The following is a 17,235-nucleotide window of genomic DNA, read 5'->3' on the forward strand; positions in this document are numbered from 1 at the left end:
GGTGAATTCAGACAGGCGGGATCCCACAAACCCAGACCCCCGAGCGCGCACTGCAGCGCCACAGACACACCCCCGACACCAACAGGTCACTGGGTGAGTCCCCTTGCGTCTGGGGACAATTTTGTCTATTTATGCAAAGACAACAGGAGGTCTGAGGCGCACATTTCAAACACTGAATTGTTAACCCTGTAAAATCACCCCACGAGTGCGGAACTGCTGCCACCCTACGTCGAGGGCAAAAGCGTGCAGCGACCGGCGGCTGCGCGAGGCACGTTGTCCGCGTGGACGCGCGGCGCTGCCTCTAGGATGCGCTGCGTCACTGCGGGGCTGGAGTCGCTTGTCACGCAGGCAGCTGGCAAATCAGAGAAGCTGAACTCTGGAGGCCTCCAGTTCTCATGTGAGAATGAGGAATTTGGATCGGTTGGGTGTTTCCTAAGCCATGAGCCCTACACATAGGATTCTATGGGTAAGTTTAGGAAAATTTCGGCTTAATGAGTTAAATAGGATTCTTTACTTCTATATTTCTCAGATTTCGTATATTAATGATCTTGTGACTCCCTCGAAAATGGAGATAAAGTAAGTGATGCTTTTCAAAGATGCCTGAACACAGGGAAGTGGTGAACCAGCGGGTCTAATTGTCCGCGATTCTGGGAAGAGAAGGAGGCTGTGAGATGTAGGAGCAGGGTAAGAGAGAGATGCTCAGCTCTGCCCCCAGAACCCCCTCCACGCATTCCCGGGAAGGGAGGAAGCTTCCCGAGAAGGGCCCCTTCCAGGACTAGTGGCAACGTCAGGGGTTATAATTTTGCGAAAACAAATGACACCAGCACTTTCTAATTAAGGCGAAAGTCGTGTTCAGATGGAGTATGCGCTGACCTGTGATGTGCTGGCTTAGGTGCTGAAAAGTTAGTTCCACCCCCTCCAAATTCTTCAGCCGCTCACAGTGAATCCAGTCATGGTCTTTGTGTCGCGTTAAAATGCAAATATCCCAGGAGAGAGAGATCCTTAAACCTAATACATCCTAAATGTGTACGAAGCTGAAGCTGTCAGATCCTTTTCTGAGGGAAGGTTTTGATTAAAAAAAAAAAAAAGACAGACAGAAAATGTGAATATAGGCTGTCGCAGAGGAAAGGCAGCAGAAAGAGGATTGTAGACACGGTGTGAAGGTCTCAGATTTTACTTGGTGGACTGTCTTAGGCTGACTTCCTCAGAAGCAGAGCCTGAGACAGGGGTTCTGGTGGAAGAGGTTTGTTGAGGGATTGCTCTGGGGGGAAAGAGGGTTGGGAAAGCAAGATCTGACAGGAGAAGAGAGCTAAGCAAAAATAAATTCTGCTGTTCCCTGGCTTCAGCCTGCCCCCCAGGGATGCTCTGGGCCACAACTGCCCCTGGAGTTAGTCTGACCCTGAAGCAGAGGCCAGCATCTTGTACCGAAGTACAAGATGTGCATGGTGGTCTATGTACAAGGCAGTCATTGGTTGCCAGCTGTTCCATCCTCCAACCCTGGGGTAGGGCATAACCTTCCAGACCAGGAGACTCCCATTTAGCTGAGGGTGCTGTGCTAGCAAAGGGGACAGGTGTGAACCACAAGAAGCCTACGTCACGGCAGCTGGGCGACGGGGGCTGCAGCCAGATGACGGGATCTGGGCGTGAGCTGTACCCACAGCACGCATGTTCAGAACTGGCTCTGTCTGCCTAACAAAATTTCAAGGAACTGGAACAGCTTATGAAATTCCTCCTGTTCCTCCTTCCCTTGGAGTCCTCGGGTTGATTAAAAGCCGTCTCTGGTGATGCGAGTCTGACATTTCCTTGGGGGAATTTTAACAATACTCTAAGCTCTTCTCTCAGTTCCAGTAATTATGAGGGTTAAAGGAATAGTGATGTTTTCCCGTCTGTAGAGATTATTTTCCTTTCTTTCTATCAAAAGGATTTTTTAAAGGTCACTTGACATGCCCATATCCTTTTGAGCGATGCTGAAGTTCTATAATGCAAATAAATAAATAAATAAATAAAAAAAATAAAAAGGAGGAAGGATTTATCTTTTGAAAAGAAAAAGCTAGTTTCATGGCATTCATCTTCTCACAAATTTGCCCACAGAAAAGTTAAAAAGAAATAGGAAAAGATAAAGAAAGAGAACTCTCTGCCTTTTGGATATTCTTTACCGTAAAGCAATTCTAGATCTATTTCAAGGAGATTTCAAGGTAATCTTTTGTAGTTCTTAGTATAAAGTAAGAGTGGTGTGCTTCTTATTGCAAAGGGAATTTAATTAATTTTCCTAATAATTATTATTTTGCTGTAAAGTCTTTTCTTTGTGTGCCTTGGAGAACTGTTAAAGGCTTAGGTTTTCTCTTTGAAAAGCCTCCATTTCCCTTTTCTAAGTATTTCTCAAATAATGGGAGAAATTCTGCTTCTTCCATTTCCTGATTTCTGCTGGTGTTTGGCAAGCTTATTTAGGTGTTCTCGGCATCCTGGGCTGTCCATAAAGTGACATTTCTTGTCCTCCTGGAAATGCTTCAGGGAAAGGTCTGTGAATGTTTCTGGAAGATCTTATCAGAGGCCGTCTGCTCTCTGGAAGCCCAGGCACAGAGCCAGGAATCTTAGCAAAGTCTGGGTCAGTAAGAAGGCGAAGACACTCCTCACGTGTCTCTGTTGAGAGAGTTTGTCCCTTGCCCTCATCAGACTGTACGATCTTTTGTCAAAAGGGAATTTTCTTTTATTCTCCAAGAGCCTTGCTCAAAGAGGCACTTAAAGTGAATTACAAACCTCCACGCCTTCCTGCCTGCTGGTCAGACTATATTCCTTTTGATGGCGTGTGTGTGTGTGTGTGTGTGTGTGTGTGTGTGGTGCGGGGAGAGGGGATGGGGGTGGTGTGGAGGGTGGGGTGCCTTGTGGCCAAACTGCTATCTTTTGCTTCTCTGTGTCTTATTTTCAAAATCTGTGCCTTTAATTTTCCAGGCTTTGGCTCAATATTCAAGGTTTAGCCCTTGGAATTCCACCCCACCCCCCCCCAAAAAAAACCTCCTATTTTCTCTCTCAAAAAAGGCCTGATTTATGTAAATAAATAGTACCACGGCGTCCAAGCAATGGGTCTGCTGTGAATTTTCACAATCCATGTGGCAGTGCATTTGACGTCAGACCCTCTCCCCTGGAAAGCAGTGTACGTCCAAGCATTCTAGTGAGGCCAGCTGCAGCTAGAAGGTGGAATTGTGCAAGCAAAAACAGGGAACAGCAGCTTCCTGACATAGCCAAACACTGACCCCAGTACATTAGTACCTCTTTGTAGGATTAAACTGAATGCCATGGATAGAGCTAAATGTTTCCGGCAGGTGTGGAGAGCCAGAAGCCATCCTTGCCAGCTAGCTGCACATCCAGGCCTGTCAAGAAGACTACACAAACGGTGACTCATCCTTCATCCTTCTTACATGTCAGAGAGAAAACGGGGGTCCTCAGCTACAACTGCCACCAATTTTCTTCTAAACTCCGTTAGCACCCATTCTTTCCTTTTCCCCTCCTGCCTCAGAAGATGAACAGTTCCTCCTTCCATTTCATGCCAATCCTGGAAAATGTCTAATTACCAGGACATGGGGTAAATGTCCTCTCTTGTGTGACTCCTTGGCTGATTCAGCATCTGTCACATCTGTTGGTCCCCATCTGCGAGCCTCTGTTCTGGCGCTGCTTTCCCTGCTCTGTATCTCTGGACACATCTCTCTCTTCCACTGGAGCGTGAGCTGCTCAAGCGTGGAGACTCTGCCTTATTTGTGTTCATCTTCAGAATGTGGCGCAGTGTTTGCCCACGGTACCTGCTCCTTAGGGTGTTGTAGAATAAGTAACAGAATGAGTCATCTGTTCCAAGGACATTCAAATCGAAGTGGTACAGAAATGTATGGGAGAAAGAAAATTTGTTGATGGGGGTATCTGTAAGAAAGCAACTGTAATGACCTGGTTGATGAGTAATGAGCCCCTGAATAGCCACAGTGGCAAGTAGAAAGGCTGTGATGCAGACTAGTAAGGAGGGCATGGAGTCAGAGAAGATTCCAGCTGTGGAAGCCATTGGCAAATCTTGATAGTGTTCATTCATTCATTCAGAGTATATAGTGTCACTTCTCATGCCAGGTACTCTTCTAGAGCCTGGGGACACCGAGAGAAACAAAACAAACAAACAATAAAGAAAGAAACTCAGTGGAAGAATCAGATTTCAGGGAGGAATAAAAGTTATACACTTAACTGTTTTTAGCTTATCAAGATTGGCAGGTAGTGCGCTGTTGGAAACGGAGTGATGGAGCTTTGGAGAGAGTTTAGATGTTTAGATAAATATTTGGGAATCATTTTGCAAAAGAAATAGTTAATTTAGGATTCCCAAGGGTAATGATTGCAGGAAGAATTAAGGAGAAGATAGAGTCTTGTGAAATTTTTGAAAAATAACTTTTGAAACATAAAGAAAAAAGTCCTACAAACATTTGGGCAAGAGGAACAGTGGTTACCTCTTTTGGGGGAGCACAGGCTAAGACGTATGAAGGCAGAAGCTGAGGGAGTCATCAGGAGTGGCCACAAATATTTTGATTTTCTCTTCCTTCTGGGGACATAATGGGATTACCTGTCCTTAACCCTCTTGGAATGAAGTGAGACTCTGTGACTTGCGCCACGGGAGGAGTGATGAAGTGGGCTTCTTGCTGAAATCCTAAGAGACAGAGCGTAGTTTGCCCACTCCCTTTCTCTCCTGTGTGCTCATTAAAGCACATACATAGGAGAAGCCCTCTGCTAGGCTGGATTCCTGAGTGACTACCTGCGTAGGGCCACTCTACTGACCTGTGACAGACATACAGCATGAGTGAAAAATAAATCTTTGTTGTTTAAGCCGCTAAGCTTTCAGGGTTGTTTGTTACTGCAGCAGAACCCAAACTATCCTGACTGATACTCTAAACTGTTCTAATCAAGAACAGACTATCTGTATACCACATGGTCCTTCAGGGTCACCGGTCCCTTCCATTTTATGGCCCTCCCATCCCCCCAGTGTGTTTCCTCATCCGCGTGGTTAGAGGTGGTTCACCAGCTCCACATCTGCATCCCAGCCCTAGGGGAGAGACAAAGGGCAATCAGTTTACTTGGAGGGAAGTGAAGTTAAAGTTGTGCACATCACTCCTCCTCATGTTCCATTCATGAGAATCTGGTCCCAAGGTCACACCAGGGAGCATGGGAGACTGGGAAGAGAAGTAACTAGCTGGGTGGTCCTGTGCCCTACTAAATCTGGAGGAGAGTAGGATGAGTTCTGTTACTAAAAAGAAGGAGAGAATGGCTACTGGGGATCATTTATAGTGTCTACTGCAGGGTACATAGCATGTCCAAAGGACTGAAGTAAACATAACGTAGTTATGGCTGAAGAATATAGTGAGACATGGAGAGTGCCTCAGAGGGAGAAAGCCAAATACCGTATGATCTCACTCATAAGTAGAAGATAAAAAGAATGACAAACAAACACATAGCAATGGAGATTGGATTGGTGGTTACCATGGGGGAAGGGGGGACGGCCAAAGGGGTGATTAGGCTCACATGTGAGGGGATGGACTATAATTAGTTTTTGGGTGGTGAATATGATATAAACTACACAGAATTTGAAATATATATGATGTACATCTGAAAGCTATATAATGTTATAATCCAACATTACTGCACTTAAAAAAATAATAAAAAATTTTTTAAAAAAGAGACTGCAGAGGTAAATGGGGCCAAGACCAAGGAGGGTCTTCCAAGATTTATTTAAATGTAGTGGAAAGCCACTGAAGAGTTTTAAGTGGGTGTAACACAGACAGATTTTTATTTTAAAAGATTTTTCTGGGCCCAGCCCTGTGGCTGAGTGGTTAAGATCACACACTCTATTTCGGTGGCCCAGGGTTTTGCTGGTTCAGATACTGGGTGCCAACATAACACCACTCGTCAGGCCATGCTGAGGTGGCATCCCACATGCCACAACCAGAGGCCCTCACAACTAGAATATACAACTATGTATTGGGTGGGAGGCTTTGGGAAGAAGAAGAAGGGAAAAAAAAGAAGATTGACAACAGATGTTAGCTGAGGTGCCAATCTAAAAAAAAAGATTCTCCTGGTTGTGGGAGGGAGGATGAATTGAAGAAGACCACACAGGATTAGTTTTGCAGGATCTAGGTGAGAGCTGGTGGTAACTTAGACTGGGGCAGGGGCCATGGAGGTAGGGAGATGAATTCCACAGTTAGGTAGAACACAGAAGCAAGAATAACGAAAATGTGGATGAGGGAGAAAGGAGCTGAGGGAAAGGGGAGAGTTAAATATGTTCCTGTGTTTTTCTGGCTTTAGAATTGAGGTGGATAGTTCCATCATTTTCTGGGGGGAACATTCTGGCAGAGCAGGTTTCCTGGGGAAGAGATGAGTGTCATTTTGACCATATTGTGTTGAATGTGTCTGTGGGACATTCAAATGGAGACAGCTGGAGTTAGTTATACATCTCTGGGCTTGGGTTCAGGAGAGACATCTAGGATAAGTCTAAAGAACGGGGAATTGCTAGCATATGGATGAGAATTAAATCCAAGGAAGTGGATTGACATGACCCAGGGTAAGTGAGTTAGGAAGAAAAAGGGAGCTCTGAAGAATATCAACATGTAAGGGAAGGGAAGAGAAGGAGGAGCCAACTCTCATGATTGAGAAAAAAGTGCCATAAGGAAGGCAAAAAATCAGGAGCTATGTAGCTTCACGGATGCCAAAGAAAGCAAGAGTTCCAAGGAGAGAGTGAGAAAAGTATGAAAACTTGCTGAGAAGTAAAGCACATCAGTGCAGAAAGTGAAATTTAGATAAAATCTAGTCCATACGGCAAAGGCAGAAAGCAAAGGAAACTGCAAGTCAGTATAGAAAAATAGGAAGTATGCAACACAAGGATTGAAGTTAGATCTCATATGACAACAGTATCCTGAAAGGTATAGGATAAAGCAAAGATTTTCAGATTGTTTTAAAAATCCAAATGAAAATATATATTGTTTGTAGGATGCTTGGCAGAAACACAAGATCTCATTAACAGGTTTTGGTAGAATAAGAAAACATTGATTAGAAAACTTGAATAGCAAAATTAATAAATAAATATGGAATGGTTGATTCCACAAAGAAACCATTCCAGGTCCAGGAGTTCAGACACTGATTAAATTAGAAAGTCTGTAAGATAAAAAATGTTCTGAAAAAAATCATCAAAATGAACTCAAAACCAGATTTTTTTTAGGAAAACCTCAACAAATAATCAGCATAAAAGAAACTGAAAATATTTTTATAAAGATTTGAGGGTTGAAAGTCTCATCTGTTATGTCTTATAAGTTTAACAAATAGTTTATTTTCTTGCTACATAAATGAGTCCAGAGCATGGAAAAAACTGAAACAGTTTTCAAAATTAGAAGAAATAAATTGGGCCTTATCAAAATTAAAAACTTTTAGGGCTGGCCCAATGCTGCAGCAATTAAGTGCATGCATTCTGCTTTGGTGGCCTGGGATTCGCTGGTTCGGATCCCAGGCGTGGACCTTGGCACCGCTACTCAAGCCATGCTGTGGCAGATGTCCCACATATAAAGTAGAGGAAGATGACCATGAATGTTAGCTCAGGGCCAGTCTTCCTTAGCAAAAAGAGAAGGATTGACAGTGAATGTTAGCTCAGGGCTAATCTTCCTCAAAAAAAAAAAAAAATTAAAAACTTTTGTGCATCAAAGGATATCATCAAGAAAGTAAAAAATGACCCACTGAATGGGAGAAAATATTTGCAAATCATATACCTGATAAAGCCTCAGTATCCGAAATATACAAAGAACTTTTACAACTTGATAACAAAAAGACAAATAACCTAATTTAAAAATGAACAAGGGGATTGAACAGACATTTCTCCAAAAAAGACATACAAATGGCCAGTAATCCCGTGAAAAGACTCAATGTCATTAGTCATTAGAAAAATGCAAATCAAAATCACAACGAGGCCCCAGCCTGGTGGTGTAGTAGTTAAGTTTGCATGCTCCACTTTGGTGGTCCAGGATTCACTGGTTCATATCCTGGGCACAGACCTACACATCGCTCATCAAGCCATGCTGTGGTGGCATCTCACATAGCAGAAGTAGAAGGACTTACAACTAGGATGTACAAGTATGTACTGTGGCTTTAGGGAGAAAAAAAAAAGAGGAAGATTGGCAATAGATGTTAGTTCAGGGCCAAACTTCCTCACTAAAAAGCATACCTTTAAAACACACACACACAAAAGCCACAATGAGACAACACTTCTCACCCACTAGGATGGTAAGAATTGCTGTTGTTCAAAACCACGAACTCAACTTTCACCTTAAGAAACTAGAAAAAAGAGCAAATTGAACGCAAATTAAACAGAAGAAAGGAAATAGTAACAATCAGAGCAGAAAAAGTGAAATAGAAGACAGAAAAGTAATATAGAAAATGAATGCAGCATAAAATTGGTACGCTGAAGAGATTAATAAAACTGATGTATCTCTAGATCGATTAATTAGAAAAGAGAGAGAGAGAGAAAAGACACAAATATCCAACATCAGGAATGAGAGAGGTGACATGACTACCATTCTGTGCATACTAAATGGAGAACAAGGGAATATTATGAAGAATCTTATGCCAATAAACTTGGCAACTTCTATGAAATGAATAAATCACTTGAAATACAGAAACTATCAAATATTATTCAAGAAAAAGTAGATAAACTATGTCTATCAAAAAAATTGAATTTGTAGTAAAATCTTAACCATGAGGACTCGGATGAAAGAAATCAAAGATCTAAATAAATGGAGAGATATTCCATGTTCATGGATAGGAAGGCTCGATATTATTAAGGTCTCAGTTCTTCCCAAATTGATCTATATGTTCAATGCAATTCAAATCAAAATCCCAAGTTATTTTGTGGACATTGACAAACTAATTCTAAAGTTTATCCAGAAAGGCAAAAGACCAGAATAGCCAACACGATATTGAAGAACAAACACAGAAGACTGATGCTACCTGACTTGAAAACTTGTTATAAAGCTACAGTATTCAACAAAATGTGGCATTGGCCAAATAATAGACAAATGGATCAATGGAACAGGATGGAGAGCACAGGAATGGACCCACATAAATACAGTCAACTGATCTTTGCCAAAGGAGCAAATTCAATGGAGAAAAGACAATCTTTTCAATAAATGGTGCTGGAATAACTGGACATCCACAGGCAAAAGAATGAATCTAGACTTTTCACAAAAATTAACTCAAATGGATCATAGATCTAAATGTAAATTACAAAGCTATAAAACTTCTGAAAGGTAACATTGGAGATACTCTAAATGATCTTGGATTTGACAATGAAGTTTTAGATACAACACCTAAAGCACAATCCATGAAAGAAAAAAATGTCAGACTTCATTAAAATTAAAAACTTCTGCTCTGTGAAAAACACTGCTAAGAGGAGGAGAAGAAACGGTACAGACTGAGAGAAAATTTTTGCAACACACATAACTGATAAAAGACATATCAAAAACATAAAAAAAGAACTCTTAAATCTCGACAATAAGAAAACAAACAACCCAATTGAAAAATGGGCAAAAAAGATGAACAGACACTTCACCAAAGAAGATATAGAGATGGCAAATAAGCATAGGAGGATATGTTATGCATGTTATGGAAAGATGTTATTAAAATAAGCTCAATATCATCTGTCAATGGGGAATTGCAAATTTAAAGAAAATAATAAGATACCACTATATATCTATTAGAATGGTTAAAATCCAAAACCACTATTGACAGTGTTCCAGAAAAAACATCTTACATTCTTAAAGAATGCTGACAGCAGCATTGTAATAGGAAAAAAACTGGAAATAACCAAAATGTCTGTCAGTAGAAGAATAGCTCAATATATTGAAGTGTATTCACACAATGGAATATTACAGAGCAGTTTAAACAAATGAATTATGGCCATAAGAAACAACAGGGACGAATCATAGAAACAAAGTTGAGTCAAAAAAGCAAGCAGTAGACTATTATATAGTGCATGAAACAATTTTCATAAAGCAAATGTAAACGATATATCATTTAGGGACGGATTCATATGTGAAAAATTTTTGAAACCCTAAGAGAAAACTAAATTCAAAACTAGCTAGTAGACTCTTCGGGGGCACGAGGTAGAAGGAGGTGAGGCCACAGGTGGGCACCATCATTGTGTGGCCGTGTCCCAGCTCTTAAGTTAGGTGGTGATTTCACTTTTTAAAAAATTATATTTCAGACCTTATAAGTTTTATACATTATTTTGTATGTATCAAGTATAACATACTTTAAACATTTTAAAAAGGGGCCTACACATAACCCAACACTGAGAAACACCGTCCCAGAGGACGTCCATGATTTTTATCTTTTAAAAAGTTCAAAATCAGTGTGAACAAGTCTCTCACATGCCATTAAAAATATCCCGAACAAAGTACTTTCAGAAGGCTAAATTTTTACTAATATAACTTCTTATTAGATACTTTTGGTACTTGTAAAATGTACTTTTAGTTAACCGAATGAGTTATATTCTCAAAACGTTAAAAGTCATTTTCCAAAAATTATAGCTTTTGCTTGGGAAACATTGAGCTTTTGGCTCTTATTTCTAATAGTACTAAAAATAGCGGGGCCAGGCTCTGTTAAGATAATTACTGTTGTGTGACAATGAATCATGTTGCCTGCACATAGAGGAACACTGATCGTTTTATTCTTTATGCATTTAGCTCATCTGAAAGTAATCTCACATCCCTTGGGTCCAGGGGCCAGAGCCAGCCCCTTATACTCCCAGTAAATATTGTTATCAGACCCACACGAAGAATGTTCCCACAGGCCCTGACACTTGTACTGATAAGGAACTAGTTCTCTATTAAAATCAATAAATAGCCAGGGTTCTATTTTGAATTCAAAGAGTTTTATTCATACTTGATACCAGCCTCAAAGGCTGAGTAGAGATCAACAAATCTGAACAACCCCACTCTCTTAGCAGATTTTTCCATGCGGTGCTACTAACAGGAGAAGAGCCACAGCTGTTAGCTTAAAAAGCCCAGATTTATTAAGAAAGAAATTGATGTAGACGTTCCCTGGAATGTCCAAAGTGTTATTGGTTAAAATATGGCACAGTGAAGGTTTACCTTTTAATTTTAAAAAAGAGGTTAGATTATACTATGTGTCCAAGCAAATAATGGCATCAGAAAGGGCATGCATGTTCCTGAACAGGTCCAGAGGCAGGCAATACTTCCTACATAATTACTTTTTCTAGAGGTTTTCATAAAACCTTGGGAGAATTTCTGACTCTAGTCAGAAACAATTCCTAGATTTTTAAAAATACTTTTCAGCATTTCATGACTTTTAGACAATAAACACATTGGTCAAATGCCATTTCCATTTTAATTCAACCTCCCTCAGCTGAGTGAGCATGGGATTTTGACCTGAAAAAAAGCTGAAAGTATTTTACAAACTTTGAATGTGTGAAAAGTGGCAGAGCAAAAACCACGTTCATTCTCGACACGATGGAGGCTGGCGCTTTACAGGTGGCTTTCTATGGGCTTGGCACGAGGCTGAGCACCTTGCGTACTTCTCTCACTCGTCCTCAGATCACTGTGAGGTTGGTGTTATTATTATCTCCATTTTACAGATGAAGTTTAGAGCGTTAGAGTTTGAAAAATTACACCACTGAATCCGGAGTCTGGCCACTTCACCACTCCTATAAATGAACAAACACAAAATGTAAGTCTTAGCAAGATGGTGGATCTACAGGAGCTACAGAGAAAATTAGCGTCTATCAGTCCTATTAGTAGCATAGTTGGCTCCTTCCAAGGAGATCAGAGGAACAGTTTGGAAGATTTGGCATCCTCATCCTGTTCTCCTCCAGGTTTCCTCTCTACCTCTGACTGTGAGTTATCAGTTGTTTCCCGGCTCCTTATGGGGCACTACCCAGTGCTCACCAATCAATACCATCCCCTCATCAATGTAGCTATTGGTCCACCAAACAACTCAACAAACACACATTGAATTCCCACTCTAGATGTAGCATAAGCAGATGAACAAGGCAGGATGCCTGTCTAGTCGGGAGAGAAGGTGTTAGGGAAGTGGTACATTCAAACATCCTCCATCGGTGGGGCAGTGCTCCCTCTCTCCTGAACTCGCTTAGTGCTCACTTTGGGCTCATATATGCCTTGTGACATACACCTTGTGACATACGCCTTGTGAAATATCTTGAAGTATTTACGTTTTCAAGTGTGTGTATCTTTTATTCTCTTAGATGCTGTAAACTCCTTCATGATCAAGCAAGGTGATGCCTTACTCCAGGGGATGCTGGAGCAAAGCTGAGCATCTTCACAGACCTGACTAGTGTGGCATTGTATTTGCAGATATTTATAGTGAAGTCTAGAAATGAAAAGAATTTTCTATAAGAGTTTAAAAAGTACCAACTTTTTTTTTCTGCTTTTTCTCTCCAAATCCCCCCAGTACATAGTAGTATATTTTAGTTGTGGGTCCTTCTAGTTGTGGTATGCGGGACGCCACCTCAACATGGTCTAATGAGCGGGGCCATGTCCACGCCCAGGATCCCAACCAGCGAAACCCTGAACAGCCAAAGTGGAGCATGTGAAATCAACCACTAGGCCAGGGGCCAGCCCCCCCAACTTTTGACACTTGTAATGCTTGAAAGAACTCTATGCGACCAAAAGACAGCTACAAATCTAAAATATTACATTTAAAACAGAAAACTACATCAATTTGCACTAAATTATAAACCCTAACTAATGTAGTAATTTTACTGTATGTGAGAGAATGACCTTTTTGGATGTTTTTGTTTCAAGGATTACTAGAATTATTTATGTGATACTTTATAAACACGATGAGTATAAAAATTTTCACTATTAGACACAACTAGAAATTCCAGATCCTTAGCAATCAACATTTCCATTTCTACAAAACTGTGCTAAGGAAATAATCAAATATGGGCACAAAAACTTAAGAATAAGCATGTTCAACATAGCATTATTTATAGAATACTAAAAAGCTTTGGGATAAAAATAAAATAACCAGCAAGAGGAGAATGGACTATTAGGCAGACATATAAAATGTTTTCATGAAATAGTTAATAATATGCAAAAATATTAATGTTAAGTTAAAAAGAAAAGATAAGGACTAGCAGACGACCACGGTAATATTATTCTGTGATAACCAAGCCCCTGCCACCATGGATGCCTTCCAGTAGCCATATTTGTTTTCTGTGACCCTGACCCACTACCCAGTGAATTTAGGATTAGGATTGACATTGAAAGATACTCGTCTCGGCTGGCCCCACACATGTAGCTGTGTGCACATAGAGTTGGGGGTGGGGGAGGGACAGAGGGAGAGAGAGGCTAGTAGATGCCTGGATTCCTGATGGCTTCAAGTGCTGTATCCAGGCCCTCAGTGGCACCACTTCAATTCTTTCCCTTTCCACTTAAGCTGGTGCCATTGCATTGAAAAAATTACTCACATTACAACTGGGTAAGCAAAGAAAATGTAGATACTTTTCATCTTGAAAAAAATCTGATCTTCCTTACAAGCTCCCCTGGGTAGTGGGAACATTGTGTTTTAGGTATATCCAGTAAATGCAGTGTAATCCAATGACTTAGAGCCTCTGCAGGTAACTCATTTCCCATGGATGACTGAGTATTTTGTATTTTAGATTAGCTCCCCCTCACTGCTCTTTTCCAAAATGGTGTCTGGGAATTTAGAGGGCTTACATCAATTCAGTGTCCTTCTGGCATCCATTGCTGAAACATGGCACCAGCATAGCTGGAGGTCTGTTCCTTCATGGTTTAGCTAGCCTGGTAAGCCCTGCTTACTGACCCATCACTTCCTCAGCTTTACTCTTGCTGTGTGCCCCTGAAATTTGGCTGTGTCTTCTATTCTAGCAGTACATTTCCCAGCTTCAGGGTCTCTTTGTCCTAAAGATGGTAATCTCCTCCAGCAAATGTCTAGCCAAATGCTGACTCATTTTTGAACACCTTTGGGGTATTCGGGAGATTCTGAGATCCCATCCACGCCATATAGAAACTGAGGATGGCTTGGAAGAGCCAAATTGAAGCACACTGTTTGTCTATCTTGATGGTGGAGGCTACATTTCCAAATGGGAAGTGGGCAATGGCCCCTTCCCTTCACAGCCCCTCTCTGCCTCCTCCTTCTGGGACCTTGGCCAGAGATGAGGCACAACATCATGTCTAACCATGGATTTGTTTCTCTTTTTCTTTCTTCCTCTTCTTACAAGCCACCAGAATCAGAAGGGATGGGCTTTCTTCCCTTCATCTTTCTTAACATTCTCCTACATCATATGCTCCACCTTCCAGTGGTCATACTCAACCTGCTCCCTTCCCTGGGGCTGTGGTAGCTGATGAGGTGGAGATGGGGGAGAAATCAGCCTCCCAGTAAGGGAGGTGTCAGGATTGGAAGATACCTATCAAATGAATGATGTAGATTCTTATTGCTGGGAAACTAAAAGACCAAGACAGCAGGATACATGACTTCATGCAGAAGATTATTCTAGATCTGTAAAAACACACATTCAAAGGCTCTTTTGACCACTATCTCTGCTTTTTTTAGATTTGAAGTGTGTGACTGTGCTCCTTGTTAACTGAGAGTCTTTGTTATAGAAAGTTCAGCTAAAAAGACTGCAAGGTTAAGCTTCATGCTTTGAATGTACATTTATTCTTCTGAGACCCCCATGTGTCCGTCTTGGCTACGGTTTCTGCCAATGTTTTCTTGTAATTACTTGACTCCTGTAGATTAGATACTGACCTCAGCTTCTTCACTGAAGAGAGACAACAGATTCAGAAAGGTTCCCTGAAAGGTCTTTGTAGCCACGTTGCCTGGTGATTCTACAAAGGCTGAAGCTGGGGGAAAGTGGGAGGAAGGAGGAAACTGTCTTTCCGTACTCGCTTTCATCTTCTCCACAAAGCTTTTCCTGAAGCAGTCTGATCCATCTTCCTCTAGCTCACAAGAACTTGAAATGCTTTTCTTGCTCTCTCTTCCTGATCCTGTCACATTAGGCAAGTTATTTAACCCCTCATGCATAAAACCATGGTTATAACAGTGCATACTTCAAAGGGATTTGAAGGTTTGACCAGAAAGAGAAAAGCTTTCAAGATCCTGAGGGATTCTGGGCACCCCCAGGTCACTGTGTGGCCAGGGCTTCCTGCCTGAACTGCCAACTGGACCCGGTAAGAGTTCTCCACCTCACCTTCTTCATGAGTGCCTCCCCAGATCAGGAGGTCAAGTACAGTGAGATGAAAAGGGCTAAAATGGATTGATCAGTGTCTTGTGAAGCCTAAGTGTTGGGAAAAGAGACATGGTGTGGATTGGGATACCAAAGTTGGGATCCTGCTTGGGATTCTCACTAGCTCCACGAGCTTGGGGCAGCTCACGTGGCCTCTCTGAGCCTTAGTTTCCGGCTAAGTGCAAGCTGTAAATCTGCTCTTCCTGGGAAGATCGCTGGAAGTGAACAGACGGTTTTCAGAAAAAACAAAACAAAAGCCTGAATGGTGAATAAACATGTGCACTTATAAGTAAGGAAATGCACATTAAAACAACAAGGTATGCCTCAGATTGGCAAAGATTTTGAGGTATGACAATATTGAATATTGGTCAAAATATCGAGAAATAGGAGTTGCATTGATATAATTCCTATGGAGATAAATTTGTTTATATTGAGTAAATTTGAAAATGTATTCACCTGACCACTGAATCATCCCACTTCGTGTGTACTCTAGAAAGTTCTTTTGCATATGAGCACAAGGAAACATGCACAAGGATATTTATTTGAGTACTTCTCATAACAATAAAAATTTGAAACCCAAAATATATATCAAAGAGGAATAGATAATTAAATATTCATGCAACTGAATACTACATAGCAGTTAAAAGGAATGAATAAGATTATATATATTATACTTATAATATATTTCATTTTGACATGGATAAATTTTAAAAGCCTAATGTTATTGTCCAGTTATATGTATCCATTACTATTTATATAAATTAGAAATATTCTTTCACACAAAACACTGTGTTTAGATATATATATATTAGGCTGCTAATATACATAAAAATGAAGTGGTAATGGTAATGGTTGCCTCCAGGGGGAAGGAGGGAAATGAGACTAGAAATGAGGGTAAAGGAGATTTCAACTATTTGTGATGTTTTATTCTTTTAATAAGAAAGAAAAGCAAATGCGATCAAATGTTAATAATTCTGTACTTGACTGTATTTTTAATTTTCTTAAAATAAAGATTATCATTATTCTTGACTAATACTTGTAGTCATCATTACTGTGACTTCAAACAGATTTATTAAAGAGAAACAATGCAAGTGAACCCAGCATTTACATAATTAATCTGTGAAAGCAATTTAAGTTTGATTTCTAAGGCTTCCTACTGTCCGATTGTCAGGAAGGAGACACAAGGAGAAAGGCTCCGGCAGAGATGGGAGCCATGGTAGGTATCCCATGATGTAAAGAAGACGTTTAGGACACACCTTCCCCAGGGCATCTTTTATAGACTTAAAACTGCTTATTTTGTTTCTTTGTGACATCTTTCCCTTCCTCCTTCTCTGTCAAGACCACTTTGGATGCTCATGTTAAACTGATCCCATCTGTATAAAAACGTTGAAGTTGGGAGGGATGGGCCAAGATTGGCCTTGGCATCCCTCACATCCCTGGACGTCGACTGAGCAGCACCACAACCCGCCCTGCCTGCCCCAGCTAAACAAACCTCGTATTTGTTTTCTTATCAGGCTTTCAGTGATCCGTGGTTTGCAAGGTTGTCATCCATTCTACGAACAGAGTATCAACAGCGTGTGAACACGGCAGCACTGAAATGTGACATTCAATCAGAGAAACACTGAGGCCAAGTCCAAGAAATCCCCCAGCCCTTCCAACAGGTCAGTCATCACCCTTATCAGGCCATGTGGTTTCTTCCCGAAGTGAATTTTCAACCGAGGCTGTCTGTTATCTCATTAATGAATCAAGGAAAGGGCATTAAAAGAGGAAGAGAAGATGTTTTGAGACATGTCAAGTTCCTGAACTTTCTCCTTTCGGTTGCAGTGATAGGAACTCAGGGATGGAGGAGTTTGGGAGAGGGCAATCTGAAGTCACTGGGGCAACTACAATGACATAGACTTCTACACCTCACAGAAATCCCTGAGGTCACTATCCAAACTGACCAGGGC

General features: G+C 41.1%; 1 long non-coding RNA gene across 1 annotated transcript in view; it reads left to right on the plus strand.

The window, feature by feature from the left end:
• Positions 1–209: 209 nt before the first annotated feature.
• The window catches only part of LOC139073412 (uncharacterized), a 37,681-nt gene continuing 20,655 nt past the window's right edge, over positions 210–17,235 (plus strand). Inside the window, exons 1-2 of the long non-coding RNA XR_011522115.1 lie at positions 210–466; positions 16,801–16,947. This is a non-coding gene — a long non-coding RNA (uncharacterized lncRNA). The remainder of the gene's footprint in view (positions 467–16,800; positions 16,948–17,235) is intronic.

Source organism: Equus przewalskii, chromosome 9 (assembly GCF_037783145.1).
Source record: "Equus przewalskii isolate Varuska chromosome 9, EquPr2, whole genome shotgun sequence".
Lineage (NCBI taxonomy): Eukaryota > Metazoa > Chordata > Mammalia > Perissodactyla > Equidae > Equus > Equus przewalskii.